Genomic DNA, 15,122 nt, shown 5'->3' with positions numbered 1-15,122 from the left:
AATAATCAATAGCCCTACACGAGACTTTTGAATTTCCAGAACATTTTTCTTTTAAGGGATATCTGACAGAACCATTGGTTTGGGATTTAGGAACAAAAGGGCGCCATTTCATACTCTGCAAGGTGAACCAGAGCCACTGGGTGGCAATGTTTGCCCGTTAATTTTCTGGCTCCCACTAAGGAAGACACAGATAAAACAGCGGGAAAGTTGAGTTTGGCCCAAGGAGACCTGAATTTAGTCACACCTGGGCTTTTACATTTTGCTATCAAAGCCCGGGTGGTTTTTTATACTGGCTTTATGCTGGCAAAGACTTACATTTTTGTCCAAATTGCTATTCTGAATAGACGGTCCTACAGTAAAATATCAGTTACCCCCAAATGTTAAAATGTCTGCGAATTGTTAGCCAAACTAAATCTTCTCCCCACTCATAATGTCATCTTTCTGTAGACATCCTAATTTCTTTGTTACTTTGTGATAGATGAAATTCTCCAGTTAGGGAAAGAGTGAACTTAATTAGTCCTATATATTTTTATTATTAACTTTGAATTACACAATTAATCTATGACTTTTACCTTTGTAGAAGAACTAATAAAACACTATACATGGCTAAGGCTAAAGACTCATTTAACCACAGCACCACATATATATGGTACTATGGAAAAATATTTTATTTTTGCTACATGTGTGTTTTTTTAAAATTAGATAATATGTATTTCATGCTTCAACTTCATTTTCTCACTCAAAACTATATTGGAAATACTTTCACAACAATGTGTTTGGATTTACCCCATTCTTTTCCACTCTTGGATATCAGTGTAAGTGAACTACATCTTATTTAACCATTCTTCTGATGGACATTCGAGTTGTTTCCAGTTTTTTCTATTATAGTGAATATTCTTGTATATGTTCCTTTTGCATTTATTTGAGGGTATCTCTTGGGTAGATGGGAAGCCCCAGTGGTTCAAGAGGTAAAGAATCCTGCAATGTAGGAGATGAGGGTTCTATCCGTGGCTTGGGAAGATCCCCTAGAGGAGGAAATGGCAACCTACTATAGTATTCTTGCCTGGAAAATTCCATGGACAGAGGAACCTGGTTGGCTACAGTCCATGGGGTGGCAAATAGTCACGTGACTGAGCACATACACGCAACCTCCCCAACCAGGGTAAATACCGAAAAACAAAACTGCTGGGTCACAGAAAATACTCATTTGGAAAATTTAATAAATGATTTCAATTTCCAAAAGTTGTGCTTCAATAGAATATGGGTAGATTCATTTTTCCATACACTCAACACCTGGATACAAACTTTTCAATTTTTTGTCAATCTAATACCTAAAGCACATTTCATTACTGATTCACTTTTTATTTCTGTAATCTCTAGAAGGTTTAAACACACTTACTAGCATTTCGTGCTTTTCCTTTACAGAGAATCGTCTATTCATATTCTTGGAGACATTTCTATTGGGTTGTTTGTCTTACCAATTTATAGAAATGATTGATATATAACATAGAAATTGTTATGTGTTGAAATGTGTTGAAAATTTTTATTTTTTTAATTTATGGTGTCTTTTGTCCTATACAATTTCATTCTCTTATAGTTAGTTTTACTAAATTTATCATTTCGAGCTTTTGCTTTCTATGTCTTGTTTAGGAAAAGTACTACCCAAGAAAATAAGGATATTATGTAATATTTGTAAAGCTCTTAATGTAACACTTGTATTGAGTTGATTTTTATGAGTGGTGTGAGACCAGACTGTATAATTCTTCTTTCAAACAGATATCTCACTGTCCCCAAATTATTGGCTATTAACAGACTTTATCTGAAGATCTGAAATGCCATTTATAACATATGATAAATCTCCTTATACACTGGTCAACTTCTGAACTCAATTTTTGTTTCTACTGATTTATTCTCAACTAACATGACAATGTTTCACCTGCTACAGTTTTACAATATGTTCTTTTATTCAATCAAATCCCTCTTCTTTGTTCTTTTACAAAATTGCCTTTGCTATTCATAACATTTACTCTCATATAAATTTTAAAATCATCTTGCCAAGTTGCATTAAAAAAATCCCACTGGGATTTTTTTTATTGGAGTTGCATTAAATTCATGAGCTAATTTAGAGAAATTAACTAGAAGAAATGGCATTTTTACAATCTTGAGTCTTCCCGTGTCACATAAATGTGGTATACTTTAATATTTCCATTGGTTTCAGCCATCTGCTTGATGAATTCAGCTCACTACTTGGGGATAAATTCTTCTTTCAATTTTCTAAGAAAAGGGTACTTTCAACTTTTTAGGGCATTAGTCTTCAAATTATTTTGATTATGCATCCCTATGGGAAAAATTGGTAAGCATGAGAAAATATATACAAGTTATTTGCATATGAAAGTTATGATCAACCTAGACAGCATATTAAAAAGCAGAGACATTACTTTGTCAACAAAGGTCCATCTAGTCAAGGCTATGGTTTTTCCAGTAGTCATGTATGGATGTGAGAGTTGAACTACAAAGAAAGCTGAGAGCCAAAGAACTGATGCTTTTGAACTGTGGTGTTAGAGAAGACTCTTGAGAGTTCCTTAGACTGCAAGGAGATCCAACCAGTCCATCCTAAAGGAGATCAGTCCTGGGTGTTCATTGGAAGGACTGATGTTGAGGCTGAAACTCCAATACTTTGGCTACCTGATGCAAAGAGCTGACTCATCTGAAAAGATCGTGATGCTGGCAAAGATTGAGGGCAGGAGGAGAAGGGGACGACAGAGGATGAGATGCTTGGATGGCATCACTGACTCAATGGACATGGGTTTCGGTGGACTCCGGGAGTTGGTGATGGACAGGGAGGCCTGGTGTGCTGCAGTTCATGGGGTCACAAAGAGTCAGACACGACTGAGTGACTGAACTGATACTAATATGAAGTTTATGAAATATACAAGGAAATTATTTAAATAATGAGATAAAGATTAAATAAACAATAATTTTAAAACAAATGTCTTATTTATTTTAGCTAAATTTCCATTTCTTTTCTACATATTGTTGTTGTTGAGTCACTAAGTCATGCCTGACTATTTTGCCACCCCATGGACTGTAGCCCGCCAGGCTCCTCTGTCCATGGAATTCTCCAAGCAAGAGTACTGGAGCAGGTTGCCATTTCCTTTTCCAGGGGATCTTCCCAATCCAGGGACTAAACCCACATCTCCTGTATTGCAGGCAGATTCTTTATCACTGAGCCACCAGGGAAGCCTGAAGCTCTTGATATACAGGTTAAGTTTTAAATCAATCATTATTATTCACTAGCTCCAGATTTGGGAAGTTGTTTTGTCTGCCACACCCGTTCCAGGCTGAGGTAGAATAGGGCGGCACCAGGTCTTACACTGTAAATGTGTCATTTTCCTGGTCTATTTAATGCCACACTTTCCACATTTTTTTTTTTTTTTTTATGACTTTGCTATTTAAAATGGTCCTCAAACTGTAAGCACTGAAGACAGCAATGAGCATTAGGTAGAAAACACTTTGTGTTAGCTAAGCTTCCTTCCTTCACAACACTGTTGAGTTCAAGTAATGAATCTACAAAATACATGAAATACGGTGTCTTTAAATAGACACACACAAAAAACAAAGTTATGTTTAATAGTGTCACTCTCTCTCAGGGAGCTAAGATCCTGCATGCCTCATGGGGTAGCCAAAAAAGAAAAGGAACAGTAGGAACATGGAAGGAAACTGGGACTTTACAGGTGATACGGAGCCACAGACAATGTGAATGGGGGAGAGACGTGAACAGATCCCAGCTTTCAAAGAATACACAATTGGGGTGGGTTAGGATGTATGGGCGGACAAGGAGATGGCACCCACTCCAGTACTCTTGCCTGGAAAATCCCATGGACGGAGGAGCCTGGTAGGCTGCAGTCCATGAGGTCGCTAAGAGTTGGACACGACTGAGCGACTTCACTTTCACTTTTCACTTTCATGCATTGGAGAAGGAAATGGCAATCCACTCCAGTGTTTTTGCCTGGAGAATCCCAGGGACTGGGGAGCCTGGTGGGCTGCCATCTATGGGGTCATACAGAGTCAGACACGACTGAAGTGACTTAGCAGCAGCAGTAGCAGCAAAAATGTGAAGAGGCTGGCAGAATCCTGTTTGCTAAGACTTTACAGGCCATGACTCTTCTGAATAATGAAGACTCAACATACCACGAGGATTTTCAAACATCGCTTTTAAAAATATCATAAAGCAGGTACCAGCTCAGCTAATCGCAGCACGCCAGGCCTCCCTGTCCATCACCAACTCCCGGAGTCTACTCAAACTCATGTGCATCGAATCGGTGATGCCATCCAGCCATCTCATCCTCTGTCGTCCCCTTTTCCTCCTGCCCCCAATCCCTCCCAGCATCAGCGTCTTTTCCAATGAGTCAACTCTTCGCATGAGGTGGCCAAAGTACTGGAGTTTCAGCCTCAGCATCAGTCTTTCCAATGAACACCCAGGACTGGTCTCCTCCTTTAGGACGGATTGGTTGGATTTCCTTGCAGTCCAAGGGACTCTCAAGAGTCTTCTCCAACACCACAGTTCAAAAGCATCAATTCTTCAGTGCTCAGCTTTCTTCACAGTCCAACTCTCACATCCATACATGACCACAGGAAAAACCACAGCCTTGACTAGACGGACCTCTGTTGGCAAAGTAATGTCTCTGCTTTTTAATATGCTATCACATTGGTCATAACTTTCCTTCCAAGGAGTAAGCGTCTTTTAATTTCATGGCTGCAATCACCATCTGCAGTGATTTTGGAGCCCAGAAAAATAAAGTCTGACTCTGTTTCCACTGTTTCCCCATCTATTTCCCATGAAGTGATGGGACCAGATGCCATGATCTTCGTTTTCTGAATGTTGAGCTTTAAGCCAACTTTTTCACTCTCCTCTTTTCACTTTCATCAAGAGGCTTTTTAGTTCCTCTTCACTTTCGGCCATAAGGGTAGTGTCATCTGCATATCTGAGGTTATTGATATTTCTCCCCGCAATCTTGATTCCAGCTTATGCTTCTTCCAGCCCAGCATTTCTCATGATGTACTCTGCATATAAGTTAAATAAGTAGGGTGACAATACACAGCCTTGACGTATTCCTTCTCCTATTTGGAACCAGTCTGTTGTTCCACGTCCAGTTCTAACTGTTGCTTCCTGACCTACATATAGGTTTCTCAAGAGGCAGGTCAGGTGGTCTGCTATTCCCATCTCTTTCAGAATTTTCCAGTTTATTGTGATCCACACAGTCAAAGGCTTTGGCATTGTCGATAAAGCAGAAATACATGTTTTTTCTGGAACTCTCTTGCTTTTACTATGATCCAGCGGATGTTGGCAATTTGATCTCTGGTTCCTCTGCCTTTTCTAAAACCAGCTTGAACATCTGGAAGTTCATGGTTCACTATTTCAAATCCTGAAAGATGATGCTGTGAAAGTGCTGCACTCAATATGCCAGCAAATTTGGAAAACTCAGCCGTGGCCACAGGACTGGAAAAGGTCAGTTTTCATTCCAATCCTAAAGGCAATGCCAAAGAATGCTCAAACCACCCCACAATTGCACTCATCTCACACACTAGTAAAGTAATGCTCAATACACTTGCTGCTGCTGCTGCTGCTAAGTCGCTTCAGTCGTGTCCAACTCTGTGCGACCCCATATATGGCAGCCCATGAGGATCCCTCATCCCTGGGATTCTCCAGGCAACAACACTGGAGTGGATTGCCATTTCCTTCTCCAATGCATGAAAGTGAAAAGTGAAAGTGAAGTCGCTCAGTCGTGTCCAACTCTTAGAGACCCCATGGACTGCAGCCTACCAGGCTCCTCCGTCCGTGGGATTTTGCAGGCAAGAGTACTGGAGTGGGGTCCCACAGAGTCGGACACGACTGAAGTGACTTAGCAGTAGCAGTCCTTTAAAATAAGGCATGCTACGTAAATCTGAGCAACGGGTAAAAGGTTTCTATTACCCTATTCTTTTGCAGTCCGTGGGGTCTTAAGAGTCGGACACGACTTAGCGACTGACAACAGCAGCAACTCTCCTTTTGACATATTTAAAATAAAAATGTAACGGACTTTGATTAAACAGCACTAAAGCAATGCTTGACTATTTGCTGGAGAACCAGCACCATCAGGAGGACAGCTCTCGACTCCTCAGTAATGTCATTGAGTGAGTGAGTGAGGTCACTCAGTCGTGTCCGACTCTTAAGACCCCGTGGACTGTAGCCCACCAGGCTCCTCCGTCCATAAGTTTCTCCAACCAAGAATACTGGAGTGGGTTGCCATTTCCTCCTCCAGGGGATCTTCCCAACCCAGGTTTCGAACCCATGTCTCCGGAATTGCAGGCAGACGCTTTAATCTCTGAGCCACCAGGGAAGTCCAGTAATGTCACTGGGTCCCATCAAAAGGTCAGGACACAACTGTTAACAGTATTACAATGTAACTCAATGGCTTTAAGGCAGATTCACAGGTCACCGGAGCTGTGACCTCACCGCTTAAAGCTACCAACTGCAATCATGCGAACAAGTGTAAAATTAAATAAGAGCAAGAAAGGACGTCCACGTTTGGAGGCGGTGTCGGGGTCGACGGGGGCGACACGTGCGGACACTCAACAAAGACAGATGGACAAGCACGTCTGGCCTTGAACAGCGCGGGACTAAGGGACTTCCAACAAACTCAATGTGCAGCTGAAGTGGATTCCACGGCACCGGAAACGGCAACTCCCACTTGGGGCGCTGCGGACACACGAGTCCAGGCTGCCTTCCAGGAAGCCAAAAAAAAAAAAAAAGGAAAAGAAAGAAAGAAAAAGGAGGGATAGTGGAGAGCAGGGCTCCGGCCGCCGCCCACAACGTCGAGCCCTCGCCTCCAGACGGTCGCTGCAGACCGCACTCGGCCCCAGGCACTTCCAGGTGGCCCAGCCCTCAGACCCCGCGGCCGGCCGGGCGCTGCCCGCCGGCGGGGACCTCAGGTGCGTATCCCGCCCCCGCCGCAGCCGCCATTAAGAGCGGGTGCTTTGCTTGGAACTTTCTCGTCCCGAAGACCTGGCGGAGGGGAAGCCTGGGGAAGCTACCCGCCCAGGCGCGCGCTGCGAGCGCCCCCTCCTCAGGCGGCCCGACGGGCCTCCCGAACCGGTTCCCGGCGGGCAGGGCCCAAGGAGTGGGGGTGGGGCGGGGAAGCCCAGGCACGGGGGCAACGGTCGCACGCACGGAACGCGCATCCCTCTCCCTTCTGATTGGCTGAGCGGTGGCGGTGGGGGCGGGTGCTTGCCGGTCTGGACGCTAGGGCCTGATGTGCCGGAGGTCACGCTCCGGCGGTCGTACGCATGCGCTGCGTGTGGAAGTGCGTGATTGGTTAGGTGGTGGGGGCAGGTTAGCCGCTGTTGCCTGGTAACTGCGTCCAGCTCCCCGGCGGAGGCGTCCCGATCCCTTGCCTCCTGTCGCGCGCGTTGACGAGTGCCGCGCGACGTGGGTTTTGTCGTGGGTGTGGTCAGTGGGTTGGTCACCCGCGGCCGGCTTGTGAGCAGAAAACCAATCCAGAGGCCGGAAGAAGAGTCTCTGGTCCTGAACTACACTCCATCACGGTTATGATTTAGACGTAAAGGAGAAAAAAGCCTTGGAGGGCTGTTTTCCCCGTCCTTAAAACCCAAGGCTTGATGTTTAATAGCAGCTTTATTGACACTCCATGAAATTCACCTTTAAAAGTGTGTAGTTTAGTGTGTGTAAGGTGCTAAATCGCTTCAGTCGTGTCGACTCAACGACCCAGTGCAGCCCGCCAGGCTTCGCTGTCCGTGGGATTTCCCAGGCAAGAATACTGGAGTGGGTTGCCATCTCCAGGAGATCTGCCTGACCCAGGGATCGAACCCATGGCTCTTGGCCTCCTAGGCGGGTTCTTGACCACTAGCACCACCTGGAAAGCCCCGTATAGTTAAGTGATTATTGTTCATTCACAGTTATGCAGCCATCACCACTAATTGCAGAACATTTCAGTTCAGTTCAGTCGCTCAGCCGTGTCCGACTCTTTGGGACCCCATGAATCGCAGCATGCCAGGCCTCCCTGTCCATCACCAACTCCTGGAGTTTACCCAAACTCATGTCCATCGAGTGGGGATGCCATCCAGCCATCTCATCCTCTGTCATCCCCTTCTCCTCCTGCCCCCAGTCCCTCCCAGCATCAGGGTCTTTTCCAATGAGTCAACTCTTCGCATGAGGTGGCCAAAGTATTGGAGTTTCAGCCTCAGCATCAGTCCTTCCAGTGAACACCCAGGACTGATCTCCTTTAGAATGGACTGGTTGGATCTCCTTGCAGTCCAAGGGACTCTCAAGGGTCTTCTCCAACACCACAGTTCAAAAACATTAATTCTTCAGTGCTCAGCTTTCTTCATAGTCCAACTCTCACATCCATACATGACCACAGGAAAAACCATAGCCTTGACTAGACGGACCTTACATTTTCATCACCCCCAAAAGAAATGCCGGATCCATTAAGACAGTCGTTCCCCTTTCCCACCCCAGCCGTGGACACTGCCAATATTCATTCTGTCCCTATGTCTCTGATATTCCAAATAGTTCTTGTTCCAGATTATTCCTAAGCACAGAATCATCAAAGGACCTTTGGGATCTGGCTTCATTCATTCATTCCTTCTTATGGCTGACTAATAATCCATTGTATGGGTATACCACATTTTCATTTTCTGTCAAATGATGAATTTTTTAAATTTTTTCCACGGTTTGGCTATTATGAATATTGCAGTGAACAGCCATGTTCACGTTTGTGTGTGTGTGGACGTTTGTTTTCAACTCTTGAGTACCTGCCAAGGAGTGGAATTGCTGGGCCAAAAATGTCACCTTTTAGTTTCCTGCTGCAGATATGTAGATACAAGATTGGGAATTGGGAAACTGGGTATTGCTCACAGCTCCAAGTGAAGAACTGAGCAGGTTCTTCTCCCTTCTTACATTTGGAGAGGAAGGTTTGGTCTGCGTGACCGGCCACCTTGCCTTCAGAGGACACAGGGCTTGGCACCAGGCAGCCGCAGGTGTCAGTCCATTTGCAGTGGGTCCCTGTTCTTCCTGCCTTCCTGTTATTTAGCCCTAGGGTTTGCTGCCCAGAGCTCTGGGTCTTTGCCCACACCTGCAGCCTGGATGGTCTCTTTGCTTTTTCTCAGGCTTTAGAACTTGCTCACGTGCTTTCATTGTCATCCCGGACATTGTTGACTCAGCAGCCTAGAGGAGGAGACTCAGGGGCATCTGGCTCCCATTTTGCCTTTATCACCTGCTATTCTGCTGTGTCTTTGCTGCTGTGTCTCACTCCAGAGCACAGGGTGTGGATTTTATTCACTTTTGTTTCCCCCTGTCCTTCCTGTCAGCAGTATATGTTTTCATACAGCTGGTGTGCATTACATTTTAAAAACTTTCAAGCATGTGTTCGGCTAAGCTGAAGCACTTGACTATTTGTTAAGCATTTAATTTTAACTAGTTTGGTTGTTTTTTTTTTTTCATTTTTTTGTCATTGAAAATATGTTATATTTCTAGTTCTTTTCCGTACTCCTTGATCCTTCCAGAAGAGTCCTTGTTGTCTTGAAATTTGTTATTATTCTTTTTTTTAGAATATTTTCCCCAGATTGAGATATAATTGACATATAACTTTCTATTAGTTTCAGGAGTACAACATAGTGATTTGACATATGTATATATTGTGAAATGACTGGTGAACATCCATCACATCACATACTTACAATTTTTTTATCTTGTGGTAAGATCGATTCTCTCAGCCACTTTCAAAATACAGTACAGTATTGTTCGCTATGGGCTTCCCAGGTGGCTCAGTGGTAAAGAATTCACCTGCTGATGCAGGAGATGTGCGTTCGATCTTTGGGTCAGGCAGATCCTCTGTGGAAGGAAATGGCAATCCACTCCTGGATTCTTGCCTGGGAAATCGCATGGACAGAGGAACGTGGCAGGCTACAGTCCATGGGGTCTCAAAGAGTCAGACACGACTGAGCACACGTGCACGCATTATTAACTATTGTCACCAAGCTGTCTGTTACATCCTCAGAACTTACTGATTTTATAACTGGGAGTTTGTACCTCTTGACCACTTCAGTACATTGCTGTTGAATGGTGAATAGGTACACTTGGGTTTGCAGTTTCCGTTTACTGTAGACCCAGGAGAAGGTGGCACTTTAGGAACTTGCTAAATACAATCAAGGCCTCAGGGACCTGAAAAAATTAACCTTTGAAAAGAAAAATCTGGAAACAGCTTAAAAAGCAAAGCAGACGTCTGTTTCAGGATTTCAGAGTTTTGATAAATGGAGTGGATGCTATTCCAAATGATGAAAATTATAAGTGGTAGAAATGAAATCTAGAACAGGGATGGGCAAACTTTTTTTTGCAAGGGGTCAGATAATAAATATTTCCAGCTCTGAGGGCACGTGGTCTCTGTCACCTGCAACCCTGCCTTTGCGGAAAAACAGTCAGTGGACAAGACATAAACCAGTGAGTGTGGCTGTGTTCCAGTACAACTATTTGCCAAAATAGGAGGCAGTCTGGTTTTGATGTTCGTTTTTCATTAGTAAAACATAACATTGAAAAGGAAAGTCTTCAAAGGCTTCTGGGAGAGCTAAGAGATTTGAGAGTTGTTTTAGTGTACATCTCCAGTTTTAAAAAGGCAAAAAGTTAAGCACAGTGTAAAATCTGTGATCTAAATGAACATTCCCAGTGCTTTGAATTTCAACCACTATATTGGCTTTGGGGGCTTGAACTCCGTGGTACTAGCTCTCATTGTCTAGGACTTTTACTTTATTAGAATGCAGTGATTTCTTTTTTTTTCCTCAGTGTTCTCAAGGTGAGAAACCACAAAATTAGCTAATCATGGTTCATTAGTTTTGATGTGCTATTAACGCATGATGTGTTCTAAAGCATAAAGTATAAAAGACAAAGTTCCTGCCTCCATTTGTTGTTAAGTAAAGGGTGCAAGTAGGCGATAATTACAAAACATTCATTTTTAAAATTAAATTACAAAAAAAATTAAATTACAAAACATTCATTTTTTTAAATTACTACCATTGATGCCCACTGATAAGATCTTTTTTGAGTTCCAACTAGTTTCATTCTGCCTATTATTTTATTCTCTGTTAAACTTTTGGCATCACAGTCCTCTCAGAGATTTTTGTGGTGTAATTACAGATTGGATGCGAGCGTAAAATAAGAGCCTGGAATACGCCAGTCCTTTAAGTGGGCTCATCTCTGGTAGCTGTCAGTGTGAGCATCTCACAACATCAAGTCTGATTATATTATTTTAAAATGTGTATTTTTCATACATTATGGCCCCTCACTACATCATTGGATAATTAATGGTGGCAACAATGATCCATGTCAACACTGCAGGGAAAACTGGCTCTGAGGGACTTAGCAAGAGATCACAGCAAGGTCACGATGAATCCAGAATTCATGCCATCGACAGGAGAGTCACCAAACTGTGGCATTGAGGGCTCCGGTCGTTGCTAAGTGACCAGCCAAGAGAAGGCTTGAGAGAGGCTGAAAAGTATTAAAGTTGTGGCTGGAAGACGTGAACTCTAACGACATATCTGTCAATGGCAAAATTCTAAGACAAAAGGGAAACCACCACCAGAGAGGGGATGGACTGGTGATAGACAAGGCAGAGCCTGCCAAGGGTGGCTGACGCATTTCAGAACCACTTACCCGAAAAAGTGTGCAGTGTCGGCAAGGTTGCACATGCAGATTAAGAGTTAGAAAAGCCTCTCTCCTAAACAATTAAAGAAATCGTAGAAGAAAAGTGTTCCCTCTGGGAAAGGTGTTCATTGCTTCCTCCGATGGTGTTGACCGTACTTGAATTTGCCTTTCGGTGTACCTACTTGCATTGTAAGACACAACTCTGCCAAACAAGATATAGTCTTATTTTTAAGCAGTATTCGAATTAATTGACTCAGAAAGATGATAGTCAAGAATATCAGTTTCTTTGGACTTCCCTGGCAGTCTAATGGTTGACACTTCAACTTCCAGTGTAGGAGGTCTGGGTTTGATCCCTGGTGGGGGAGGGCAGCCAAAAAACCAAAACATAAAACAGAAGCAGTATTGTAAACAAACTCAGTAAAGACTTTCAAAATGATTCACATCGAAAATAATATTAATAATAATAAAGACTATCAGCTTCTTCATCACAGTTTTAAATAATGCCTCAGACGGTAAAGAATCTGCCTGCAACGGAGGAGACGCAGGTTTAATCCCTGAGTCAGGAAGATCTTCTGGAGAAAGGAATGGCTACCCACTCCAGTATTCTTGCCTGGAGAATTCCATGGACAGAGAGAGGAGCCTGGTGGGCTACAGTCCAGGGGGTTGCAAAGAGTCAGACACGACTTAGCGACTAAACATCAACAGCAAGATAAAAGTTGACCAATGTTCGATATATTTAAAAGCTGATTTAAAAATCCTTGTGAGATTTCTATAACTTACAATGGGAAAGAGATTTTAATATTTCAACCAAGTAATGCAGGCGATGTGTAAAAATATAGAGAAAAAATAGAAGTGAAATTCTGTCTTTGCCAATAGATGGATTTTGCACAAGTAAAAATTATTTCAAGTTGGGCCTTTCCCATGAAGTAGTTTAATCTGAATTCTTGATGATACAGTCTAAATACTTATTAAAGGAATTATAAAACCCATTGACTGTACAATTTTAAGAAACAGAAATGTGTGTATATTTGATGTAAGCTTAAAAAATAATTTTTAGAAATTTGAAACAGTATCAAACTTACAGAAAAATTGCAAGTGTAAATACAAAGAAGTTTTATTTTTTCTGAACCATTTGAGATAAAGTTATCTGGCCACATCATCCTTAGGTTACTGATAAACATCATAAAGTTTTATCAGTTATCTCTGTGTACTGTTCCCTATAGCAAAACATTGGGTTGCTACATTTCCCAGTATAGGAAATATTGGGTTGGCCCAAAAAGTTCATTTAGATTTTCCATACCATCTTATAGAAAAACCTGAATGAACTTTTTGGCCAGCCCAATATTTGCCCATCACACATAAAAGATTTGTATCCAGAAAATATAAAGAATCTATAAACTCAATAATAATAACCACAATCTAGTTTCAAAATGGACAAAAGATCTGAACAAGACATTCCACTAAATAAGCTATATGGATGGCAGAAAAGCACATGAAAAGATGCCTAGCATTTTTAATCATTAGGAAATTGCCAACTAAAACTGCAAAGTGATATTACTACCCACCTATTAAAATTGTGAAAAAGAATTTTTTTTTAAGTTGACAATACTGCATGTTGACAAGGATGCAGAGCAACTGGAATTCTCACATATTAGTGGTAGGGATATATTCTCATAGGGCTTCCCTGGTAGCTCAGTTGGTAAAGAATCCGCCTGCAGTGCAGGAGACCTTGGTTCGATTCCTGGGTCGAGAAGATCTCCTGGAGAAGGGAAAGGCTACCTGCTCCAGTATTTGTGTGCTTCCCTTATGACTCAGCTGGTAAAGAATCTGCCTGCGATGCGGGAGACCTGGGTTCGATCCCTGGGTTGGGAAGATCCCCTGGAGAAGGGAAAGGCTACCTGCTCTTGTATTCTGGCCTAGAGAATTCCATGGACTGTATAGGCCACGGGGTCACAAAGAGTCAGTCACGACTGATCGACTTTCCTTTCACTATCTTCTCATATATTAGTGGTAGGAATTGGAAAAGATCCTGATGCTGGGAAGGATTAAAGGCAAAAGAAGAAGAGGGTGGCAGAGGATGAGATGGTGAGGTAGCATTACTGACTCAATGGTCATGAATTTGAGCAAGCTCCGGGAGATAGTGCAGGACAGGGGAGCCTGGCCTGCTGCAGTCCATGGGGTCAAAAAGAGTCAGACACGACCTAGCACCCAAACAACACCATAAGTGGTAGGAATACAAAATGGTACAACCAGTTTGGAAAACAGTTTCACTTCTTTTGAAGCTAAAAAAAACAAACCAAAAAAACCTCAAGATATATGACCCAGCAATCCCACTCTTAGGTCTTTACGCAAGAGAAATGAAACCTTAGGTTGACACAATAGTGGTTTTATTCACCAGTTCAGTTGCTCAGTCATGTCTGACTCTTTGTGACCCCATGAACTGGAGCACGCCAGGCCTCCCTGACCATCGCCAACTCCCAGAGTTTACTCAAACTCATGTCCGTTGAGTCAGTGATGCCATTCAACCATCTCATCCTCTGTCATCCCCTTCTCCTCCCACCTTCAATCAACATCAGGCTCTTTTCCAGTGAGTCAGTTCTTTGCCTCAGGTGGCCAAAGTTTTGGAGTTTCAGCTTCAGCATCAGTCCTTCCAATGAATATTCAGGACTGATTTCCTTTAGGATGGACTGGTTGGAGCTCCTTGCTGTCTCAAGGGACTCTCAAGAATCTTCTCCAACACCACAGCTCAAAAGCATCAATTCTTCGGTGCTCAGCTTTCTTTATAGTCCAACTCTCACATCCATACATGTCTACTGGAAAAACCATAGCTTTGACTAGATGGACCTTTGTTGGCAAACTAATGTCTCTGCTTTTTAATATGCTGTCTAGGTTGGTCATAACTTTTTTTCCAAGGAGCAAGCGTCTTTTAATTTATGGTTTTATTCATAGTCATCAAAAAACTTCAGACAGCCCAAAAGTTCTGTAAATGGCAAAAGGGTTAATTTAACTGTGTTTCATCCCTACAGTGGAATATTCAGTAACACAAAGAACAAATTACTGATACAGCCCCAGCACAGTATAGGATTCCATTTATGTGATATTCAGGAATAAGCAAAACTATGGGGACAGAAGACAGATCAGTTCTGGCCAGAGGTTGGGGTGGGGTAGCTGACAAAGAGGCATGGAGGAATCTGGGGTATGATGGAGCAGTTCACACCATGATTTCAGTGGTGGCTACGTAACTTTATATTTGCTAAAAATGTACAGAACCATACATTAGACAAGGTTAAACTTTTTGCAAAGTGTACTTCAATTTCTAAAAATATTTTTAAGGAGAATTCCCTGGAGGTCCAGTGGTTAGGAGTCGGCACTTTTACTGTGGAGGACCCGGGTTCGATCCATGGATCGGGAAGATCCCCTGGAGGTGGGC

The 15,122-nt window shown here is 42.9% G+C and overlaps 1 protein-coding gene across 1 annotated transcript in view; it reads left to right on the top strand.

Moving 5' to 3' along the window:
- The first annotated feature begins 6,703 nt into the window (after window positions 1–6,703).
- LOC102266843 (general transcription factor II-I repeat domain-containing protein 2) overlaps window positions 6,704–15,122 on the top strand; it is a 46,735-nt gene continuing 38,316 nt past the window's right edge. The window contains 1 exon segment of the mRNA XM_005892858.2: window positions 6,704–6,972. The gene's annotated coding sequence lies outside the window, so the exon portion shown is untranslated.

This window comes from Bos mutus, chromosome 25 (genome assembly GCF_027580195.1).
Source record: "Bos mutus isolate GX-2022 chromosome 25, NWIPB_WYAK_1.1, whole genome shotgun sequence".
NCBI classification, from domain to species: Eukaryota; Metazoa; Chordata; class Mammalia; order Artiodactyla; family Bovidae; genus Bos; species Bos mutus.
Note: the sequence above shows the minus strand (reverse complement) of the source record. Positions and strands in the feature narration are given on the sequence as shown.